Below are 23,598 nucleotides of genomic sequence, written 5' to 3' on the forward strand. Positions count from 1 at the left end.
TCAGACGGTTTGCTTTCGGCGCATTTCGAAACTTCGGCGGCTGCCGGCGAGGCTCTTCTCAACGCTCTTCAAGGACATAGAGGCCCCGCGAACTCAGCGGAGTCCTCCTGAGTTCGCCGAGGCTACGAACTCTGGAAAGAGCGTTGTGTGTGTGTGTCTGTGACGTTCGTGGCGTGTTGCCGCTTGTTGCGTTTTGACTGTTATTGCTTTTGGGTATAAATAGAGCTGCCCAAGTGTTGTAACTCATTCCTGTTTGAGCAGCGAATCGATGCTGTCACTCTGCTCGAGTCCTGTATTGTAACCTCGCCCATCGGGGCATTGTTCTTTGTCTTCGGCTCATCCCTCGCTATGAAGTAAACAGCTACGTTAGCCTATCAGCTCTGGGCCTCTTCCTGGCTGCAGTCGGCTTCCCGGTCACAACAACTGGTTGGCAGCGGTCGGATGGCAACTTCGTAACACCTGGAGCCAGTGGCGCGAGACCCAACACCACGGACGTCAAGGCGGCTTCGGACTTCGCAGAATTCACGGCGGTCAAGGGTGAGTGCGGGACTTTTCTTCACTGAGTTTTACCAGGCTTCTGAGGATAGCTCGTAGGGCGTGTGTTTTTGTCGCGTGGTTTATTTGCGCAAAACATTTTTGGAGCAGTGGGAAAGCAGTACTCTAGACCGGCCATGAATTTGAAGGCGTTGAAAAAACCGCAATTGTTGGAGCTTGCAAAAGAGTTCCGCTTGGATGTTACGGACGCGCTGAGAAAGCCAGAGCTGATACAGGCTATACTCGCTGTTGGGGCTGACGATGATGAGCTGTCGGAGTGCATTGAGCTTATCAATGACAGGGAGACCGCTAAACGTCAGGCTGCAGCTGCAGAGGCAGAACGCGATGAGAAAAGGCGAGAGCAATAACGCGAGGAGAAAAAACAAGAACAGGAACGCGAGGATAGAAGGCGAGAACAGGAGCGACAGCATGAGCTGGAAATGAAACGTCTTGACATCGAGGCATCTCGATCTAGGTGTGAGAGTGACAGCAGCGCGCCAAGCGTGCAGTCTGCGGCGACTGAGTGACCTACGTTGCGAATGTGTGACCTCATGCGACCCTACAAGGTAGGAGAAGACATCGGTCTTTTTTTGGTCAACTTCGAGCGTACGTGTGAGAGGGCCCAGTTTAGCCGAGACTCATGGCCGTAAAAGCTGCTTAGGCTTTTGCAGGTCCGGCATCCGACGTGATGGCCCGCTCTTCAAAGCAGGTTGCGAAGGACTACCAGAAAGTCAAGTCGAGCCTCTTGCGTAAGTACAGGCTGTCAGCAGAGGCGGTTCGCCAGAAGTTCTATGAAGCCCAGAAAGCTAGGGGCGAGTCGTACTCGGAGTTCGCCTACAAGCTGAGGGCAAATATGGAAGAGTGGCTCAAAAAGGCAAAGGCTTTCGGAGAGCACGACAAGGTAGTTGAGTGCTTCGGTCTTGAGCAGTTTTACCGCCGACTACCGGAGAACCTGAGACTCTGGGTGCAAGATAGGCCAGGGGTAAATACTGTGGATCAGGCAGCTCAGCTAGCCGACGAGTTCGTCGCACGTCGAGGTGCGCAGGGGCCGAAAGGCGGCCAAAAAAAGTTCAGGCCGAGGCCTGATAAGACAGGGCCGAAAGGCAGAGCTCCCCAGCAAGACGGTGGAGCAAGGAAAGTCGTTGTCGTTGATAGAGAAACTGGCCACGATAACGAAAAGAGAGCAGCACACGCTGAGGAGCAGCGCAGAAAGAAAGCTTTTAAAGCACGCAGACAGGCTGCGTGTTACAACTGCGGCGAGACGGGACATTTCGCTGCTAGTTGCAAGAAAGGAAAACTCGTCTTTCACGTACTACATCAGCGTGAGGACAGCAGGCAGTTTCTAGAGCCGTACGTACGTGAGCTTGTTGTCAACGGAAAACCGTGCCGAGTTCTTCGTGACTCCGCGGCGACGGTAGACATGGTCCACCCTTCGTACGTTGAACCGGATCAGCTAACGGGGCAGTGTGTTTGGGTGAATCCAGCCGTAGGAGCACGAAACGTGCGCCTGCCGGTTGCTAAGGTCAGCATCGGAGCTCCTTTTGGTGAACTTGTGACGCAGGCAGCAGTATCCCCTCAACTTCTTCGGGAGTACAAGTACCTATTCTCGAACAGTTCGGATCAGCTGTTAAGCGACAAGGGGTACAATTTCGAGAAACTGCCGAGGAAAGAACCAGCTGGGCTCGCTGCGAAGAGCTCGAGTAACGATAGGGTCGCCACCTCTGGGAGGAATGGCGAAACTCAGACAACAAGTGATGATTGGGCATTTCCGGAGGCCCACGACAGAGGGCAGCGTAAGTACACTGTGTGTAAGGCCCCTACGGTGAGCGGAGATGTTTCGTCGCCATGTTCGAAGTACGCTAGATCACGGGAGGCCTTGAAAACGGCTGTCGACCCGAACGCCCGCAGTTCGCGGGCTAACAGCATTCCGCGGGAGTGCGGAAACCATGAGGCTACCGAAAGGCAACACGAGTCCGCTGAAACGGAGGTTGTACCTTTGGACGGTAGTGCAGAAACGATCGACGTGGTGGGAAGGACTGCAGTCGAAGCAGCAAACGGTTTGCATGGTTCAGTTGGGAGTCATGACGATCTCGCCACTGGTCAAGCCGATTCCGTCCTACCCCCAGGTCAGGTAGCTGACCTCGAACAATGGCCAGCCGAGCTCGTAAAGATTCAGGTGTCACGGGCGGCTGAGCCGTCTTTTGAGACAGGGCAGCCTGGTTGTAGTGTAGTTCTGGCAGTGATGAAGGAGAACGGGTACACGCTTGGGTCTTCGCGTGCCGAGGCTGTCGCTGAAGGCGCGAGGGACGACGAGATAGTGACTGTTGGAAGCTACAAGGTGTTTAATGACCACGTCATGCCCTTGTCACTCCCAGCTGATGCTCCCGATGATAGGCTAACATCGGCTGAGCTAGTTGAGGTTCTGGTGTCTCCTGTGGCTGAGCCGAAGTCGGGAACCGGCCAGCCTGGAGGAGAGAACGTAAACGCGTTCCGATGTTCGCTTGCCGAACGCGTTCGCGACAAGGCGAGAAACGAGGAGAGAGAAAAAACTTCCGCGCGTAATTGTGGCGCGTGTTTCAGTCTGGGTACGCGGAGGGGCAAAACCGTGGGCTCGCATCGCGCCAGGGGAACGCCTCCTCCAAAAAGGAGTGCGAGCCTCTCGTTTCAACGTTGGAAAATCTCGTTCGCTCATCCGCGTGCTCGACCTTTGTCGAACAAGACGACCGGTGTCCTTTCACGCAGTCGCAGCGTTCAGAGAACGGCTGCGCCTAAAGTGCGGTACAGAAGGGGAAAAGCTCGGCGCAATGATGAGAGCTCAAATCGCGGCTCTCAGCGCGAGTAGTGGCCTGTGGACGCCTGACTTTCTCAAGTTTATTGTTTTTCCTGACCCAGGTTTCACCCTTTACGATCACATTTCTTTTTGTGTGGGACATTTCCAATCACGCGAAATGTCACCTTTCAAGGTTGTGCACTTGTCGAAAGTACTGCTGGGCAAAAATATAACTAATGTAATTAGTGAATACTTTTATGTATCCCAACTAAAAGCCTGGTAGATCTTCAGTGTTGATTTGTCTTTGCACTTGCCGGCGATGCGGTTGTGTCTTCCTGTGTTGTTCTGTTGCTTGCCTCACCAAGCAAGAGACGCTCTTGGGGAGCCACTACTCGTCCAGTGACCCGCCCGGTGAAGCTCCAGCATGGTGTCGTACAGCCAAGGCCTGGAGTCGAGCGTCTGTCGAGCACTTCACTTCGAAAGCATCCCCCCGGACAACGGTTGAAGACCCTTATCCATTGGGATCTCGGACCCCCGGCGGAGAAGCTGCTATGAATCGGCCAGCGCCGGCGTACTTTCCCGCATCACTCCTCGGCTTTGCGGCGAAGCCACTGCGTGCGCCTTTGAAAACAGGCGCCACCATGTCGGTGACAAGTCTCGACAAGCCCGGCTTAGACGCTTTGCTTTCGGTGCATTTCGAAACTTCGGCGGCTACCCGCAAGGCTCGTCTCAACGCTCTTCAAGGACACAGAGGCCCGGCGAACTTATTGGAGTCCTCCTCTCTCCCCTCTCTCAGACTCAACGTGCACCGAGGCTACGAACTCTGAAAAGAGCGTTGTCTGTGTCTGTGACGTTCGTGGCGTGTTGCCGCTTGTTGCGTTTTGACCGTTATCGCTTTTGGGCAAAATTAGAGCCGCCCAAGCGTTGTAACTCATTCCTGTTTGAGCAGCGAATCGATGCTGCCGCTCTGCTGGAGTCCTGTATTGTAACCTCGACCGTCGGGGCATTGTTCTTTGGCTTCGGCTCACCTCTCGCTATGAAGTAAACAGTTACGTTAGCCTACGGCTTCTGGACTTCTTGACGGCTGCAACAGCGGCTGGCCGCTCGCACCATACACGCTACCACTCGTATGTCGGAGGCCACGGAGCTCGGATCGGGTGCCCCCACCCGGTCGCAACAGCACCCACTCCCGTGGTTTCGCGTAGTTCCTCAGCGTCGGCGTCATTGTAACCGGGAAAACGAAGAGGCCACCGCAGATAGAGCGACCAGGAAAGAGAAGGATGATAATGTGCCGAAATTTTGAAGGGGAGAGCGGCATGCCGAAGCCGTGCGATGCCTACGCCCCAGCTGAGACGCGGTGCAAGATAACTAACTCCAGACTATATGGAGTGTTCTCTGATGACGCCATCACTTCCTGAGATGCAGAAGCTTTGCTCCGTCGCCAAGAAGCCCGCACTGCACGCTGCCACAAAATTTGCTTCAGGGTTATTGTAATCGTCAACCAATTTTTGTTTCCTCAAGAAAACAACTTCGGCGCATGAAAGAGCGTGTTGATGAGCCAAAAATAAAATTTAGTTGAAGTATATAAATTAATATACTAAATAGTAAAAATAAATTCTGGGCCATAAAACGTAATTCTGTGGCATTCACATATATAAGCCGCCTTACATGCCCCTCCAAATCTTTTATTTCGCTTCAGTTCGCATTGTAATCGTTCACGTCACATGGAAAACATTTCGCAGGGGATTGCGAACTGAAGTTCGCCAAGTGAAAAAGAATTGCCGGAGAAAACATGCATTATGAATGTATTTTTCTGCCGACGTGAAAGAAAAACGAATACGCCGCACAAGAAAAATAAATGCAAAAAACACTCCTGTTTTTTTTTTCAACCCCGTTTCAACCCGTTTGAACCAGTTCGAACCTGAGCGGAATGCTGCTCTGGAAACGAAGCCGAAAACAAACCCGAAAAGCTTGAACCCAAACGCAAACTGAACCCGAAAAAATTCCCGTTCGACACCTTTTTCGCAGCTAATAGCCCCAACACCGATCGCCTCCGAAAGGAGCGCATGGACTGGGCTGCCGTACAGCCCCGTCCGAATTTAAAGCGTCTTCTTCGTTCAGGCCGCCTCAGATTCGAATTCGGCCATGGTCATACGAGGGCTACCGACAAGATAGGCAGAGAGTTCTTGCTTTACCCCTCGCATCAGAAACATTAGTTTCTTTTCTGCTATCAGTTTTGGGTTCGCATGGCGAAACAGTCTCTAAATCTCCTCAACAAAGATCACACTTCCTCCGTTCGTGTGCTGCTTGCGTGCTTTCAGCACACGTATAGCACATTCGTTTGGCCCGTCGGTGGCTAATGTTGTAAGAAGCTTGCTTTTAAAGGTAGTCCAGCCGGTCAGGGAAGTTTCGGGGTTCTCGAACCAAGCTCGAGCTGCTACTTCTACATAGAAGAACACATGGCAAAAGTTTCTTGCCAAGCCCACCTGTTAAATATATGGACGCGCTCCACTATCTCCAACCCGTCTTCAGATTTTTCATTGGGGAAACCGCGAAACGGTGGTGGTACCTTGGGGTAATTGCACTACGAGGGGAGGAGTGCCTTCTACCACCATGTCGTCGCTTCCGGCGATCTTTATTTTGGGTCGTTCTCGTAGCAAACCACACTCGGCTGGTACACCTTGCAGTCAGTGGCTTGCTCGGCGTGGCTGGCTTCCAGAGGGCACAAGAAACATAAACGGTGCGTGCCCACCACCTCCACAAAATGGCACATAGCCAAGGAGGACACACGGTTCTCTCCGAAAGAGAAACATTTTTTTTTATTCTTTCTCCAGAAAGAATCAATAAAATTACAAGGGGCATGGAAGCAGCCAAGAAACTTATGGGCGCAAACTGGCGTCGGCGAATCAAAGACCGTTGCGTCTCCCCTGCGATTATTTATTTTTGAGCACGAGCCCTTGAATGTCATCCAGAACACTCAAGAGCGTACTTTAGCAAAACTGGGTTTCACTCACTCACACTCACTAACAAACTCCTGCCCTATCTCCACTAACGTGAAAACTAAGAAGGGCGAAGCATGCCGTCTATAAGCGCATCCTTGGCACCTTAGCGTTATCGCCAACGGAGAGGAAACTGTTGTTTAGTACCATGACCATATGAGACGACGGTTACGATGACGATATGATACGCCGACAGGCCGACCCACTAAGGGTCTAAGCACATAAAATTATGTTGTTCATCATGCACTCATTCACACTAACAGTCACCGGCCACCCTCGCCAATATTACTCACTCTAACTGACGCTTAGCACTTGAAGTTATTGCTAGCATTTACCCGCGCTCAGTGTCACTTCTCGCCGTTGCCACTGGCGCGTACTCACGCTCACGCTGAATGTTTCCGTCACCACTTGCACTCGCGTTCACGACTCGCTGTCAGCACTCGCACTAACTCACGCTCGCGTTCACCACTCGCACGCCAGTGTGAGCAGCAGTCTGCCCAAATCATATTTCAGGATCAACACGCCACCTGAACGTTTATTCCATGGTTCCTCATAGGAGAAGTGTAGTAATGACATATTCTGGAAGGTAAAAGCGATCGCGACATTAAGAACCATCATGCGAGTGGGTCCTGCGACGAAGAGCCAAAAGCGAGTACAAACTCAAGCGCGGCAGTAACTGGCGAATATTCCGCAACTCGCGCCAGTAGAATTCTGTGCACTCGCGAGTGGCGATTGTTGCTCAGCACTCGCAAGTGGCGAGTGCGGCTGACCGTTGGCCAGTGGTGAGTGCACGCGTACTCGCGAGTGATAGGCGGGGACTCTACAGAGCGTTGAGCGGAGCTCCCTCCCAATGGCGTTCGCTCGCACTAGCAGTCGTACTCGCCAGTCTAAAAGGATAGTAAGGCTCACTCACCACTCACGGGTGGTGAGTAGGGTGTTCGTGAGTGCACTCGTGAGAGAGCCTGCCGACCAATGTTTAAGAGTAAAGAAGAATATTAAAGGCTAGTGATGTCTGGGTGAATCACTGTTCTTACGAATAAGGTAACCCGTTGGGCATTCAAGAGAAAAGAGAGGATACGCGCACTTCGCTTAAAACACAGATAAAACAGGCCGGCGCTTTCTGATTGTAAAATCAAAGCACAGAAGTTAACAAACAGAATGCGTGCGGATACTCGCGAAATCTCACTTCTCGAGGGATATTTATTCTTTGGCTCATTGATATAATGACCAAAAAACAAACAAAAGCCTACTCCTCAAAATATTTCGCATGTTCAGAATAGCCACACGGGTAACACTCACCCGTCGACGATTTGCAAGCTTTTCACAAAGGCTATGCGCGAGGGTTATTTCATTGGCAAGTAGGTAATGGTAAGTTTACGGCATAAATATGTTGTCCAAGATTTCCATGAATACGTGCAGTGATACCGTGGTGGTTAAGGTAAGGCAGTGTGGCCTCTCTTATGGTGCATATTTACCTATTTTGTGCTAATTCATTTCTTGTGCTGTCAACGAGGTGGCACAGTGTCGAGTGTTTGGGTTTACTGTGTTCACCGCAGCTTAATGTCGCATCCCACCTCAACGTGAGGTTACACATGTCATTAAGCTATTCAGGTAAACTTTATACATTCAGTTGTTAATATCTTTGTTTCTATTGTGCTGACTTGATGTTAAGTGCTTTTGGAGTGGGTTCCACGCTGCAAAGTAATTTTTGGTTCAAATTGGACTCATGTCGTTTAAAATGATCCTAATCTTTTAAATGATGTCTTCTCGGCGAAGGAAAATGGGTGAAAATCGAACGCTTAGACGAAAACTCACAAGTCGTCAGCTTCATTCTTCACATATTCAAACGATTCTTTCTAGTTTGATCCCGCCAAATGCTCAGACTGCTATTCTGTATATTTCTTCTGGGTTTGGTCAGGTCTGGTCGTTTTCTGCTATGATATTTTACGTTGGTAAAATATGCTCAGGCGGGAACATCTGGTGTTAGTACTTGCTTTAAAAGGCATATAAAATATTCCGCATGGAAAGAAGTGGAATAATGGTGTTATTATTCCGGTAGAATAAAACTGCGCTTTTACTGGGCCCGCATATTTAGGTGTTCTTCTAGTCCAGTGCACTTAGAGTACAGCATCCTATATAATAAAATTACAACCCTTCTACTTATGGAGAACCAGCATTGCGAATTGGTTGATAGGTATGCTTAGTTATGTATGGTGATGTTCTACATCAATTGAAAAAAACAAACAGGTATTGACAACTGCCTTCAATTATCGATCAAGTAATTATTTCCAAAATATTTCTCATTAAACTAGCGTTACAGCCGTCTTTTCTAAATATACCTCGCCTGGCACACAGCCGCCTATTGACAGCGAACGCCAATTTTAGACGTCTCCTACTTTACTTTTAAAAATTAATAGGGAGGAGTACAATAAACTCGCAATAATAAAAATAGATATAGTAGCCCCAGTGAACAATTCCCATACCTAATTCGGCTTTTTTGATTTCGTTCTGCGTGTAGAAAAAAGCACGTTGCTTTTTATGTAAGTGTCTGACGTATGTTGTTACCGAAATGTGACCGACCTTATTATGGTAAATTTAAATTTTTAAACTTCACAGATGCCTAAATTACACGGAATAATAAAAAAAACAGAGGATTTGTAGAGCAGTAGGCTGCTTCTGTGCAGACCCAGGTACAAGTCTTGTCAGACCAACAAGTTTTTTTTATTTAGTCTTTTCCAAGCGTCCCTTATCTTGACAGGATATAGTGAACATTATAATGCGCAGCGGCCATTTTCGGAGAACAACACACTTATTAATTTCGGCTGAAAATAAAATGATACCAATAATGGGTGACGCACAGTCAACACCTGTGACTACAAACGTTGCATCTGAATCATTAGGAGCGAGCGCTTAGGGTGTTTCGCCGGACTGTATACGGTGTCTTTCGCCTTATTTCATCAGAGCGTGACGTTGAAGCACTTCTAAGGTCGCTGAAAAGCACTTGTGCTCTTCAAGCTAATAAAAGTATATAAGGAGCTGTTTAAACGTGCAAAATGAAAAGGACACTAGAAGGCATATTTCTGTATTTTTATAAATAGAAGAATATTCAGGGCACCATAATTGAACATAAAGTGAGTGTTCAAGCGTACTTTTAGAAGAAGATTTTAGATATTCCAGTTTTAAAATATGGCTTGTATTGCCCTCGTTGTGTTCAGTATAGGTTTTATGTTATTCGTGGTGCAATTTTCTCACCCTACGTCTGCTCAGGGCGGCTCCGAAAACAATTACGATGGATTCAAGGTTTGTATTTTATCCTTTTCGGCGGATTCGCCACTTACTCTTTTTTTCTCCGTTGTATCTCAGTTACAAATTTCAAAGTTGCTGTTCCACCTCGAAGGTAATTAGTATACGTATACTGTTTGTGCTACGGCATTGAGGCCTGGATTTTGTAATTGCTTACAAAGATGTGAAAAAAAATATTATACCATTCACTCCGAATTCCATCACAAGCAGGGTAGGCCCATTCACAGATGAGGTCCATCATGCCAACTTCCCATCATCAGCGTCTACAACGTTTCCCCCACTCTATCCAGCCTCACGTTAGATCGCAAATCTCCAATGAGCTGTCAGTCCTAGCGAAGTTTGGTACCAAAACTTGGCAACTATTCCCGCACTTGTATTGTACTCTAGTCCTTGTTCTCACCACTACATGCAGACCACAAGTATATATCTTACGTATATTTGTATTTTTGCATTTGTTGTTCCATTTGGGCAGCATAGTGCAGCAATGGTGGAGAGGCAAAAAAAAGGAAGTACACCCTCTTGACTAGGCTTCACACCGCTTGAGCAGCAACACAAGCAGCTGTAGTGCACAAACAACATACAATATACAAATAGTCTTCAGACATATGAAGAAAAAAAACACATTTCACTTCAACACCCGTAGGATAACGTATTATACAACAATCACGTCATAATAATTTTTAGTAAGAGCACACATCAGCTCAGGCAACATAAACCAATACAAGGAATCACGAGGACAAATATGGCGCTTAAAAGTACTGGAACAAACATATTTGCAACATTGTCACGATGACTCATTCGCGGAACGAAACAGGATTCGAGCAGAACTTTTAGATTTGCGAACATTCCTGCAACTCTTGGCAATTGAAATAACATCAGGGTAGTCAATGAAAGCTTTATTATCAAATAATCCATCATTTGCATCCCGTAATATGTACGTGGCCTGTCTACACCAACAAATGTTTGATGTAGCGCATACTCAGTAGTTCTATCCAAGAATATATTAAAGAACACATCGCGGTTTAAGAAGACTTGCTTGTAAACAAACACAGCAAGTTTGAGCAAAAATGTTTCTTCTATATCTGATATATTGTATTGCATCGTAACATTCCGCGAAGAACTATATTTGTTTGACTGGTTTAGTAAGCGAATGGCTCGGCGCAGCAACACAGAAAGATTTTCATTATCACATTCGTTACCAGTACCGTTTAACAGCACGGAATATGTAAAATGTGAGTGTATAAAATAGTAATAAAGCTGCACCCTAAACCAACCAGGTAAAAAACTATAAAGACGGCGTAGCATGCGGACCGATAGTGCTACCTTTTCACGAATATTGTTGATGTGATTTCTCCAGGAGAGGTGTTTGTTGAATGTTACGCCTGAGATAAGTGGCTATTCACGTTCTGTAGTGCCGTATCGCAATATTGAAGCCGTATTTCATAGCTTACGGTGTTTTTCGGTAAAACAACATTAATTTGGTTTTGCTTGTATTCAGCGCGAGTCTATTTATAGGAAGCCATTTACTGAGCTCATGAAGATAATTGTTAGATATAATTTTAAGCTGTTCAACGTTCCCCCCAGAAAGGAATATATTGGCATCATCAGCATACAAAACGATGTCCGATGTTAAAGGGACATTAATAAAGTTATTGATATACAAAAATTAATAACAAATGGCCCAAAATATATCCCTGTAGCACTCCATATTTATTATGACGGATGTCGGAGCGGTGTCCGTGTAAACACGTAAATTGAAATCTGCCGCCGAGATAGCTGCAATTAAGTTCTAATGCAGGGCCCCTGATGCCACACTTTCCATGTTCGCGTGAGAAAATATCGTGCTTGATAGAATCGAAGGCTTTCCGGAAATCGAGAAATATGCCAACAGTGTACAGACCATTTTCGATATTACTAATATTTTGGTCTTTAACTGTAATAACGCCGTTTCAGTTGATTTGTTCTTCTGAAATTCATACTGTTTTCAGAAATCACGCGTTTTTCTGATAGAAAATTTTGTAAGCGGCTGTGTATGACCATTTCCATTATTTTAGAAAAAAATGGTAGCACAGAAATGGGTCTGAAATTAGTTAGGTCGCTGCTTTTACCCCCCCTTGTGAATTACTGTTACCCGCGCAATTTTCCTCCTATCTGGAAAAGTGTCGGATGGTAGAATAATATTGCATATGTGTGTCAATGGGCCAGCGATAACTAAAGAAACAGCTTTAATGGGTTCAGGTTTGATGCTATCTTCACCAGCCACCGACTTACTGTCCAAGGACATGATAACAAAAGCTATCTCGGCTTCCGACGTTGGTGTCATAAATACTGAGTCAGTGAAGTAATGGCAGGTGTATTTTTCACAGTGAAGCGCAAACTAAGTGGGCGGTGTCGAATTCAGAGCTCCCGAGTAGACTAAATGCTCATTTAAGGCTTTGGCGAGGGATATACCAGATAAGCGCCCTCCATTGACTATCAGTTCAGAAGGCAATGCTGCAATATTTCTTCCAACCAATTCATGAAATATGCTCGATACTTTGCGCGTACCTTGCGCGGAAATTTCCAGGCTGCGCATATAATGCTCTTTTTTGGCTTTTTTTTAAATCGGAAGAAAGATTGTTCCTAACCTTCTTCAATAGGCGTAGGAATTCAGGGCCACGAGTTTGTAAAAACCGTTTGAATAACTTATTCTTTTCATTTAGGCGTTTTTAGAGGCTATGCGTAACCTATTCTTTCCTTTCTTTTTTGTGTTTTTCTAACCGCGGTAAAGAACACGACAGATTGTAGGCAGTCTTTACGGTGTTGATAAAAATTTCGTATGATTTTGATGGGTTAGGCTCTCTGTAAACATAATCTCAATATTCACAGGCAATCAACTTTTGAAATTTAAGGACGTTTTGGCCGTTTAGGACTCGTACAGTAGCTGTGGTATTTTGTTGTGGCATGATCGGCACGATGCTCGCTGCTCACCCAGTCTAGCACCGAGCGCCCAACCTGGGTGACACGCGCATAAATCCGGCCTTTATAGAGCGCATGCCTGTAAAATCGTTAACTTATCAAATTGTGTTTTTTGAGGTTGATAAAGTAGTAATAATTTATAAGGCATGAAAGACTAAAAATATCGTGCGACCTTTGCCGCCATGGCTGCTATTAACAGCTGTGACGCGCATTCGATATACGATGAGATTAGACGATGTCAATGTCGGAATTGAGCCAGTTTATACTTTGGTTCTGCACCATAACCTGCTTGGAATCCGATGGTATTGTTGATTCGGTATCTCCATATTTCAGGAACCGGCATATTGCGCTTCTCTCATGTTGTCGGCAGTAGAATGCGATTATCAACTTGACAGCACCACATTGATAAGTAAAGTTCAATATCCGAGGCATATGCAGTTGCTTAGCGCGCCCCGTGTCATCAGAGGCACTCAACTTCGAGGCACTTTACCCCCACCTTTGAAGCTTGCCAGGCTCGCCCTTCTGTCGTAGGAGGCATGTAAGCACCAAGGCGGGAATCGTGTATTTCGGAAATCGTCCTGAAACTGTTGGTGCTTATGCGAAAACTACGCCATCCAGAACACGCCTGCGCGCCAGTGTCGTTCTTCACGCAGCCTTTCAACTCGGCAGATAGACTGTATGGTTTAACGCGCTGACGCAACGCAGGAGATGAGGCTAGCCGCAGTGGAGGGCTCCGGATTATTCTTGACGACCTGGGGATCTTTAACGTGTGCCGCAATCTCGTACACACGGGCGTTTTTGCTTTTTGCCTCCACCAGAAAAGCGGCCACCGCGTCCGAGAGTATAAACCGAGCCTGCCAACTCGCTCATGGAGCAATGAAGGTGGCAGCGCAAAAAGGTGAATTCGGTATCGAAAATATTTCATTCCGTACAAAAAAAATCAATCGACAAATGCAAGTGTTGTAACTGTTCTGAAATTGCCTACATTTAAAATCAAGCACCTCGGGCCTCAAACAACATGCCACAACGCCGACTGGGCTGAAAATATCAAGTACGCTTTGCTTAGCCTTTTTTTTTTAACTCCAGAATTTTCAGCCGCTCTCATGACAATTTCTTGAGTAGTGCTCCTGCAGTAAGCGCCCCTACAATTCCTATAAGTTCTTATAACTAGCGACTGCATTCCTTATGCGCCAAAAAGAGATCGTAAACGTTTTGTGGTGTTACTGACCGCTATGCTAGTTCACCCCGCAAAAATGTGCGTACCCCACCTTGGCTTTACGCTTCACAATAAAAGTTATCATTGAGTTTGAATACTTAAGACTTATATTAACTTGTCTGACCCTATTCCCGCCCTTACGTTGCTTTAGAAGTTTCTAGGGTATCGTTCAGCGAAGCATCATGTTTGTTTGTGAGGTGCTACATTGACTTCAAATACTATAGTAAGCCAAATGCAGCGCTACAAACTAGCAAACTTCAGGCGCATTCTTCTACTCACAATTTTACTCGTGGCTCAATTTCAACTAAGCGAACAAATTGAGATGACCCGGCGGCTGCCAGCCGACGGACTTTGTCAGGGCCTTCTGAAGTGGGCGTCATACGAATCGTCATTGGAAGTCGGCAAGAAGGATGCTAAAAGGAAGACGGCATTTTCGTATTGAATATTCTACCAACTTAAGTAGCGTAAACGCATCCAGAGTGGACAAAGCATGAACTAGGGACTCGAGACTACCGTTTGTCCAAATAATCTCAGGATGTTTACAAATTACTTTAGCGCCATTTTGTGGTTCTACGAGCCAACGATGGCGGCACCGAAGATGCTGGAGATACAGACATCAGAAGAGCGGAGGATGAAAGTATAGCGAAAGTGTGAGGTGTCACTGTTATGCTGAGGCCGCAGGATGCGTTATCGGAAGTGGCGAACCGCTGAGAGGTAACACCAGAATAGGGTGCGCAGTCACGCATTCGGCAGAGCCGGGATCGCTACTTCAGACGAAGGCAATGGCGCATTTGACGCTGCAGCTACACGATCCGCCCAACCAGAAGTTTAGCACCTCCGATGTCGCAAGTAAAAAGTACTTGCCGCTGATGCACCAGCTGCGCCACGTAAAGACGGCAGCAGGGCTGCGGCAGTGGTTATTTAACTGGCGTATCGGTATTCAGCAATGCCCATTGAAATCTTTGGTACACCCGACGAAGTCGGCGATCTGTTTGCCACAAAATTAAACAACGGCTTGTTAGTAGTGCTTGTCAACTTATTGTCTACCGCGCATTCCGAAGACGTAGTGCACGTCTGCGCCTCACATCAACTGGCCATCAATATACACTAACATTAGTGGTGGGGAATGTTGCGGTAGATATTAGGAAAAACAAAAGTTTTGTTCTATTTGCGTTCGAGAACATCACGTTCTCATCTGTCGTAATTTACCCCAATACTGACACCCCCACGCTAATTACCTTCATTGACGTCGCATTTGAAAACATGGTACTGGTGCTGCAAGTCGACCATAAATTTGTCCATTTCAGCGACCACAAGGGCCCCTTTATGACAAAAAAACTAGCAAAGGCGGGCCTGTTGAAAGAAATCTCGGGCCATCTCCGCTATCGTAAAACCCTGGGAGGGGAGAAGCCTAGAGTGTATAAGTGTATTCCTAGCGCCTTGGCGGTTTTGCACACAGAGATGAAACAGTTGGTTGGTAGAGGGGTACAGCTTTCCTGTAAAAGTCTACGGATTTTGAAGCACGACGTGTTCTATCGCGAGGCGTAAACGACAGCCCAGGTGTTTTTATAACACGCATTAGGAAGCACTCCAGCGCGAGGCGTAAACAGGTGTAAGTATTTTTCTACAATGAGGTAAGTTGTAGCGCGAGGAGTAAACGAGTGTACCGGTGTTTTAGTACCCTGACTACAGCTGACGATGGTTACGACGACAACGACATGAGATGCCGACTGCCCGACCCTGTAAAGGGCTTCGCCTCCTAAACGAAGTAAGATTGGATGAATAAAAGTGTTTTGTAACCATACATGTATGTCTGTCTGAAATTATTCGCCACAACAAGTTTTATAAAGTCAAAACACCAAGCAGTATCGCTCAAATTCCACATGACGAAGTTTCGCCATCATTGGCCAGTTTTTGTTGCACGACTAGGATCATTTCGTCGTTCCCACTGTGGATTAGATCAAAAACGGTGTTTCGAGAAAACCGTATTACAAAACTTCCTGTACCAAAAAGACCGGAGCCGTCAAAAAGAGCAAACATATTCTCTGCGCTTCTGAACAACGGGATGCAAAGATATTTGTTCCGAGCAGCCGAAATCGCGGAGTATACGGCTGCCAATTAAACGCAATATGCGCTGTCACATGGCACAGTCCCGTGGCATAGTGACGTTGCGACCGAATTTGATTTTACTCTCTATAAATAGGCTTCACGCTTCAAACAAGAGGCCATTTAGTAACTTTCGCTTTCGCCAAGATAACACTTGATATACAATTACTAGGGAAAGCAGCGATGAAATCATGGTGAAAATGTGAGGGGGATGGCGGTTTTCGAGGCCGGTGCGGAGGGGGTAAAGACGCGATACTAGATAACCCTGACGCCAGAATACCAAGCCCGTTGGTGGGTTCTCTGATCAAGACTTCACTTACTGAGACGAAGTGCTGCGTTAGCAGACGCTCCTTGCCACCGACGTCAGAATTCAGAGGTGCGCGTCTTTACACCTCATCTATTAACCGTCGCCGAGTAGACTACAATTCCCGCTGTACTCAACTTTCGCGTCAGGTTGTATGATAATCGCCAGCCAAAATGTTTCACTTGCCACCGTAAAAATAAACATACGCGTATTTTTAACTAAAATAATACGGTAACGTCGTATTGTGTGTTTGAAGTTTAGCTAAAATGTGAGTAAGGTTTCCTTTCCACGAAATAATGGGGACATGTGTGTGTAACGCATACAGATTTAACTGTTTGTAGTAATTCTGCCTTTGCAAATTGTTGCAACTTGATCGAAAAGGTAAATGGAACGTAAGGCAGAAATGCCGAAAATTTCGCGTTTCAGTAGTTCACGAAAGACCATCTTATTGCAAACACTGTCCGGGATTTACATGTGTCTGGCGTGGCGCACCGTAGTGATGTAACGTGCGTGATTTTCGGTGCTTTTACGCGCGGCTGTGGTTCTCTTCCTCTTCCCATATTTACGCAGACGCTCCGACACCGGACACCATGCCTGCGGAAACCGTGCGCTTTGAACAAGAAATAAACAGTTTTTGTCTGACTGTGCAGGAGTTGAGTCGTGTATGTGGCCCTGGGCGATCTTTTTCCGTGATGGTTGCTCTGCATCATCATATTTGGCGCCCAACTTCGGGAAAGGGATTTTAAGCCGTTATTCCTCGCATGTACGTTTTACGCTCTCTTTGACCAACACTTTTTTCACTGTTTGCTTCAGGTCTCCGTCGCCCATATTTTGTTGACAGTAGAGAGCCATCGATTGAAGGTTTTGATACCATGGACGATGCCGCTAGGGAAGAAACGTACAAAGCCTCGTTTGAAAGGTAAAGAGTCTGCGCGATGAAGTTGTAAAGATGCACTGAAAACTTAGAGAGCTGAGAAAGCTCATAGACTTTTACAGTGCTTCAGCCGCCAGCAGCCGACATTGAAGTGCCGCGGCAAGCTATGCGAGAACAGATCGCGAATGTGCTTTCTTAAATGCTGTGTCGCCTCGACCATTATCGAGCAAGGATTTGCGGAGATTCTTCACCTGCGACAGGCAATGAGGACTCCGACACGAGCGCTTCAGGCAGTCTGGTAAACACCAAAAAGCAGTAAAGGGCACCACCGCCAGAAATTTCGGTCAAAGCAGAAGCAACAGGTACACCAGGTAAGGAACAGGCAGCTCTCCCATCCGTTGCGGCTCCATCACTTCCACTGCTTGGAAAAGGCGTCACCGCATGGCTGTACCTAAGGCAGTTTTGGTTGCTGACCTAACAAAGTGGCCAACGTAGTGGCCATCACCCTGATAGTTCCGCAGTTACACCAAAAGACTTTTTGATTAGACCACTTCTGAAGACAGCGGACGTCACAACTTCACATTTAGCTGAAGGTAGTTTTTCAGAAATAGTACAAGCAGAATGATAAATCTGAAACCAAGCAGAAGATGTACGCCGCGAAACAGCGTTCTGTGGAGTCGTGTACGAACTTCGCTCTTCGTAAATTGGAGATCATCGACCAGTGCAGCTACCCTTAAGCCGACCCCACTAAATGCAGGTTTATCGTAGCCAGCCTTTCACCGAAAGCCAAGAAGTATTTTTCTGTAGAGAATTCTATGCCTGTGGACATGCTGTTGGCATCGATACTGCGCTTCGATCATGTGTCATCAACTACAGGTAAAGCATCAGCACTCACCGTTACTCGCGAACCCACCGGTACACTGAAAAGTGCACCACCAAAAAAGCAATGCCCACCGGAGTCTCCCCCTACGAAACAACCACCCGTCAGATCCGTAAGTAGCACGCGCCAAACGTTGTCTCCTCGAACGTCGAGAAACGCTGCCAGGATGTCGGCACCAGCGTCACCTTCACAAAGCGGTACTCAACGTTCAACTCCCCAGCAGACACATGTATGTCCTCGCTGCGTCAACTGCAAAAAAATATAGATATATCGTCCAGTGCTGTAGACGGCCGCTGAGAAAGCTGTTTTAAAATGGAAAGAGCGTTTAACCAGTGACAGGGAAACGGCGATGTGCTGCCTCTAGCTCCCGTGAGAGGTCAACGTTAGTCAAGCGTGTTGCATGTCGCACGGAATCGGGCGGGAAAATCATTGATGTTTCCAATAAGAGAAAAACGATCCCTGCACTTTTAGACTCAGGAGCAATGAGTGCCTTAATAAACGTCTTCTTGGCCCAGCAGCCTATGCTCAAAAGAAGCCATCTTCGCAGGATCTAAAAGGAACAAACGCCTAGCCACTGCTTAAATTATAAGTGACTGCGTCGATTGTTGCCGACGGGCAAAGAATCCTCCAAACCCGGATCGCTGTCCCTCACCTCGAGAGCGAACGACTCCTGCTTTTTTTCTGGTGATATGGAAAGCCTTATTGACTGGGGTACGAACACCTTTCGTGTGCCAAAGCCTCAGCGACTCCCGTAGATTACCCTTTTAATGCAGACCCATATTCCTGGAACATGGCGAAGCTTATAAACGTCAAGTTTTCTTGCTCCGCCAAATTGAAAGAAGAGGTCAAGATATATGTTATCGGATAACGCTCACACTTTGAGGGACACTCCGTTCCCGAACCAACAGAATAAGCTGTTGGAACTTTCATGGAAGACGAAGAAGCTCGCACCCAGCTCAGCAGGCTCACAGACGAAGTATGACGAAGACGACCAAGCGAGGCGTCGAGATCGCTGCTTTGAGAACGGTTCCCTGAACACAATGTAAATACATTGCCTTTTCCCAGATGACGGCCTCCTGCCTTACCTCTCTGGACGTTTTCCACATGGTGCAGAGAAACCGGGACTTCTAGCCGACGCCAAGCACAACGACGCACGGAGCCGCGAAAGCACAGGAAACAACGCGGCGCCTGCGATCTTGGTCACCGTTCCCAGCTGCATGCGGCCAAATGGAGCGGCAACTTTGACGACGCCTCAGACTACGGGCGCAACTGGATGGCCTTCTAGCGGAAGCGGAAGGCCACATATGAAGAAATCTAGAGGCGACACGATCTGCAGTAAGTGTACTGCTTGAGAGAATCGGCGCATTTTATGCACAGATTGACACAGTTGATGACGCGATTTTTGAGGAGACACCATACGACTTGCTCGAGAGTGAGACGTTAGACGCCGGACAATACCGCGACAAGGTTGTCACCTTGACGGCTAGTCTACGTTTCAAGATTCAGGAATGCCGGTCTTCGACGCCACGCCCAGCGACCGTTCATTCACATACCAAGGGCAAGCGCACATCCCCACAACCAGACCTTTTACTACTGGACTTAGACGCATGGAAAATAACTCGGGTACCCTTTGGAGCTAGTTCGAGTCCTGTCATTTTAATGGCTACTTTCAACCACCAGATTCAATGTGTGGTAAACTGTCACCCAACGACAGCCCGACTACCACAAGACTCCACATGTATGGACGATCCCCTTAATGAAGCAGAGCCCACAAATGAATCCATGAGGATGTACAAAAATGAGATCTCCCGAGAAGCTTTCATGAACATTTGTAAGCCGGCCAGCAACGACACTCCTGTGGTTACGACCATCGAGCGTAGAATTAATTCACAGGAAAAATCCCTCTATTCGCCTCCTGGAACCCTAAAACAGTTAAGCCGTCTTCGGAACCAGCACTTCGGCACACTTTTGTTTAAGCACCAGAACATCCTGCACTCCATCGAGGAGTCAAAGAGAAATGAAACTCTTCGTGAGAGAAAGTCTGCAAAACGAGCTGAGTCGATAAAACACAAACGCAAACAGAAAGAACGAGCCAGAAGACGTAATGCCGCGCCCAAAGTGAGTCATCAAGGGAACATTGTTGCGCTGCAGACACGGAGCAAAACAGAAATAAATATGCCAAGACGTCTATGTAGAAAAGCACAGAGAAAAGGCAGCAAAAGCATGCCCTCCCCGAAGGTCGGACACCTGCAAGAAAAGTTTTGCGTTTGCAGCAACTTTGCCTCGTTTAACTTCAGAAACCTTTCCTGCTCCAACCTTCATGAATAGACTCTAGCTTCCAAAACACTGTGGACAAATTGCAAGAAGCGACAGGTTAGGCAGTATAAGCACCGGAGGCGGCGCAAACGCTCTCGGCATCAGAGGAGTGATGATACCAAGGATATCACGCCCAACCAAGCAAAAGAGACGCCCTTGAAGAAACACTTGGGCTACACTGTTAAAGGCAACGTCCATTACAACTCTGTAGTTCGGGACAAATCTCATTGGTGGACATGATGGCATCGGCGGGCCAAGAAGTGAACGTTTTTCCTGGGGCACTACAGCCAAGCGTCCCGTACCCCTAGCAGACCTCTTTGGAAGCCCTTAGCGCCATCTGTCGGCGGGGGAGACTGTTGTGACTTCCTCTTCGTCACTCCTTGCAGCAGACGACGCTAACCATCATCATTTCATTACGCTTCACGAGCTGCCGCATGCTCATGTGGCTGTGGCGGCTCGCGCCCGCTTCTTCTTCTAGATTGCATTAAAGCCTCACCGCATCACACGTGTCGCTCCGCTTTCTGAGCATCGCGCCACAGCTGGAGGACCCAGAGATCCAACATAAGCTAAACGAGACGAATAATCTTCGTCCGCTTCACGAACTGTTGCACGCAACCTGTTATCTTTGCTGCTGCCATTGCAGTGGGATTGGCTGAAGTCCTCTCCGACATTGGAGAGTTAGATATCAGCGCTCACGGAGCACAGAATATATTCTGCTGCACTCCTTTGCCGTCTTCTAAGGATATGGAGGAACCAGCGTCCGCCCCTAAACAGTGAAGCTCAGCATCAGACCTTAAACTTGAATTACATGTCATTCAATGTTTGTCCAACACAGGCACATAGCCAGTTTCAACAAGCAAAGGAGCTCCTCGCATGCTTTTCCACAAGTACTACAGATGTTAGCAACTGCTGCACTGCGAAACTTCCAGTTATGACCTAAGACGCAATCCCAATTGCACAAGTAACACGCCGACTATCTCCTGCTCAAGTCGACATCGTTGAAGCGGTGATGGGGGACCTAACTGATATCAAAACAATAGCACCATCCTGAAGTATATTCGAACCACCATTTTTATTGGTCACAAAAAGACGGTCTCGATACGCCTTCGTGCCGATTAGCGATGCCTCAATGCTGTCACTGAATACACAGTGTATTCTATGGCAAGAACAGAAGACGCACTGCATGCTCTCAGTGGTCGCAAATACTTCTGGATCATGAACTTGGTTTAAGCTCTTTACTAGATTTTATTGAGCCCTACCGATACTTAAAAAAGTGTATTTGGGACCTAATGTGGAAAGTACGAATGTCTTCGTATGCCTTTTGAACTGAAAGGCGCACCCTTCATGTGTCAGCGCGCAGTAGACTCAGTAGTTGGAAACTTGTACTACGACACAGCTCAATCAGGAGAACTGCGGGGTGGGCTTGTAGGTAAAAGTTCATGGTGAGAAAAGCGCTACAGCGACGAGGACAAGCAAGTGTACGGGACAAAGCGCCACTAGCAACTGACAAGGCTTAGTGACAAGGCTCAAATTGGCATGGTCGACTGTGTCATCTACAGCAACACATTTAAAAGACATCTGGGGAACTTGCACATTCTCTTTTACCAATTTAGCAAGGCTGGACTGAACTTCAAAACAGGCAAGTGTTTTTTTTTTTGCCCATCAATTCTTTAGATTGGAGACGTTGTTGCAAAAGAGGGAGTTTCTCCGGGTCGGACGGAACTGGCAGCTGTGAAGAATTCCCCTCGACTGAGGAATGTCCAAGAGCTTCCGCCATTCTTAGGTCTGACGTCTTACTTCAGGAGGTTTATTCAAACCAAAGTTAAACGTTCATGCCGCAACTTTCAGCGCGCTGTTCAAGAAGAAGGTCATTCTAACGGGAAGTCGGTCAAGAATAATTCCAAAGAGCTAAGGGCTTGCCTTTGTGAGCCACCACTGATGAAACTATTTTCGAATGATGTCCAGTTAAACGTTCAAGTGCACATGGACGCATCGCGGCTGAACGTAAGAGCTTTTTGTCTACAAGAGGAAGAATGTGGCAACTGTCGGCCTGTAGATAGGATTTGGCATAGCATTGAGTGTGCGGTTCCCTTCCCCTGTGGTCGTGAACATACGCTAGGATTGGACTTCCTAACCTTGGCCGATGCCATAACATCCTGTCATTGACAGGAAATTCAGCTTTCGCCACAAGGAACTCAAGCGCTAAGGACACACCACCTTGCCTTGTAAAACATTTTGATACTATCATCGCCCAAGCAAAACAAAATATTTTTGTTCGTTGCGAGAGAGTATCTGATGGGAAATTGTAACTATTTCATCTGACAGCTTTCTTTCCGAGTGGCATCATACCTACCTTCCCGGTACATTTCTCGTTTTGTTTGTGGTCGGGCCAGACCAAGTAGTACCCCCGAGAGGATCGTTATACCCGAACGCGCTACTGTAGCTATTGTAGCCAGCACTGCAGCTCTCTGTGGTGTTGCCCGCTTCTTTCTACCAGCGCGGTTTCGCTCCAGCAGTTAGGCATACCGCCGCCTCGATGGCCTTGCAGCCAAAGTAAGCCCTGACCTATCGCCAACAGAGAAAATTCATGAGTGGAGGTATTGAGGATCACAGATCAATTGATTGACATGCGATTTCACTAGGAACCAGGTCTGCAGCTACCCACTAGATAGAAATGAACGGCAGCCATGTTGTTCACCGTCCTCCCTATCGTGTATTCCCATCGGACCGCCAAAGTATGGCACGCTCGTCATCTAGTTCATGGTCTTCACGTGTCGTCTTGATGCGATAAAAAGACGGCCTATTGTGCTTTTCGTAGGCAACGGAGCACTCAAAAAGGTCCCCCGCAAGACGTATATTCTATGTCTCAAATTGACAACGCTTTGTATTGTTTACGAGCAGAGCATTTTCCTTGCCTTGATTCGAGAGTCGGGCATTGGCGAAATGCAATACAGGAGGAACACAAGAAAAAGACGAAACAGGCGACATTTGCAGCAGAAGATGCAATATATGAATTTTATGTAAGGCCTCTCGATTTTATAATGATCTAGCCACCTTCTAGCGAATGATATACAGCGTTCTCTATTGTCCTAAATGGCAGATATGCTTGCTCTATTTCGAGAAGAAAATGTTTTCTTCAAGTTTTCACAGAGAACTATACCGACGGGACCAGGTCCTCGAAGGCGTCGGTGCGGAGTGTCTTCGGCTAGACATTGAGAAATGCCTTTTCCCCGGCAGAAGCAAAACGTTTTGCATCTTTGAGTCAGCAAAGATTGTATACCACTCGATGCAGACAAGATTCCGGCAGTTGTCAGCTTTCCGTTGTCTCCGCGACGGAA

This window comes from Haemaphysalis longicornis, unplaced genomic scaffold (assembly GCF_048455015.1).
Source record: "Haemaphysalis longicornis isolate Haplotype H1 unplaced genomic scaffold, Haemaphysalis longicornis Haplotype H1 scaffold_28, whole genome shotgun sequence".
NCBI classification, from domain to species: domain Eukaryota; kingdom Metazoa; phylum Arthropoda; class Arachnida; order Ixodida; family Ixodidae; genus Haemaphysalis; species Haemaphysalis longicornis.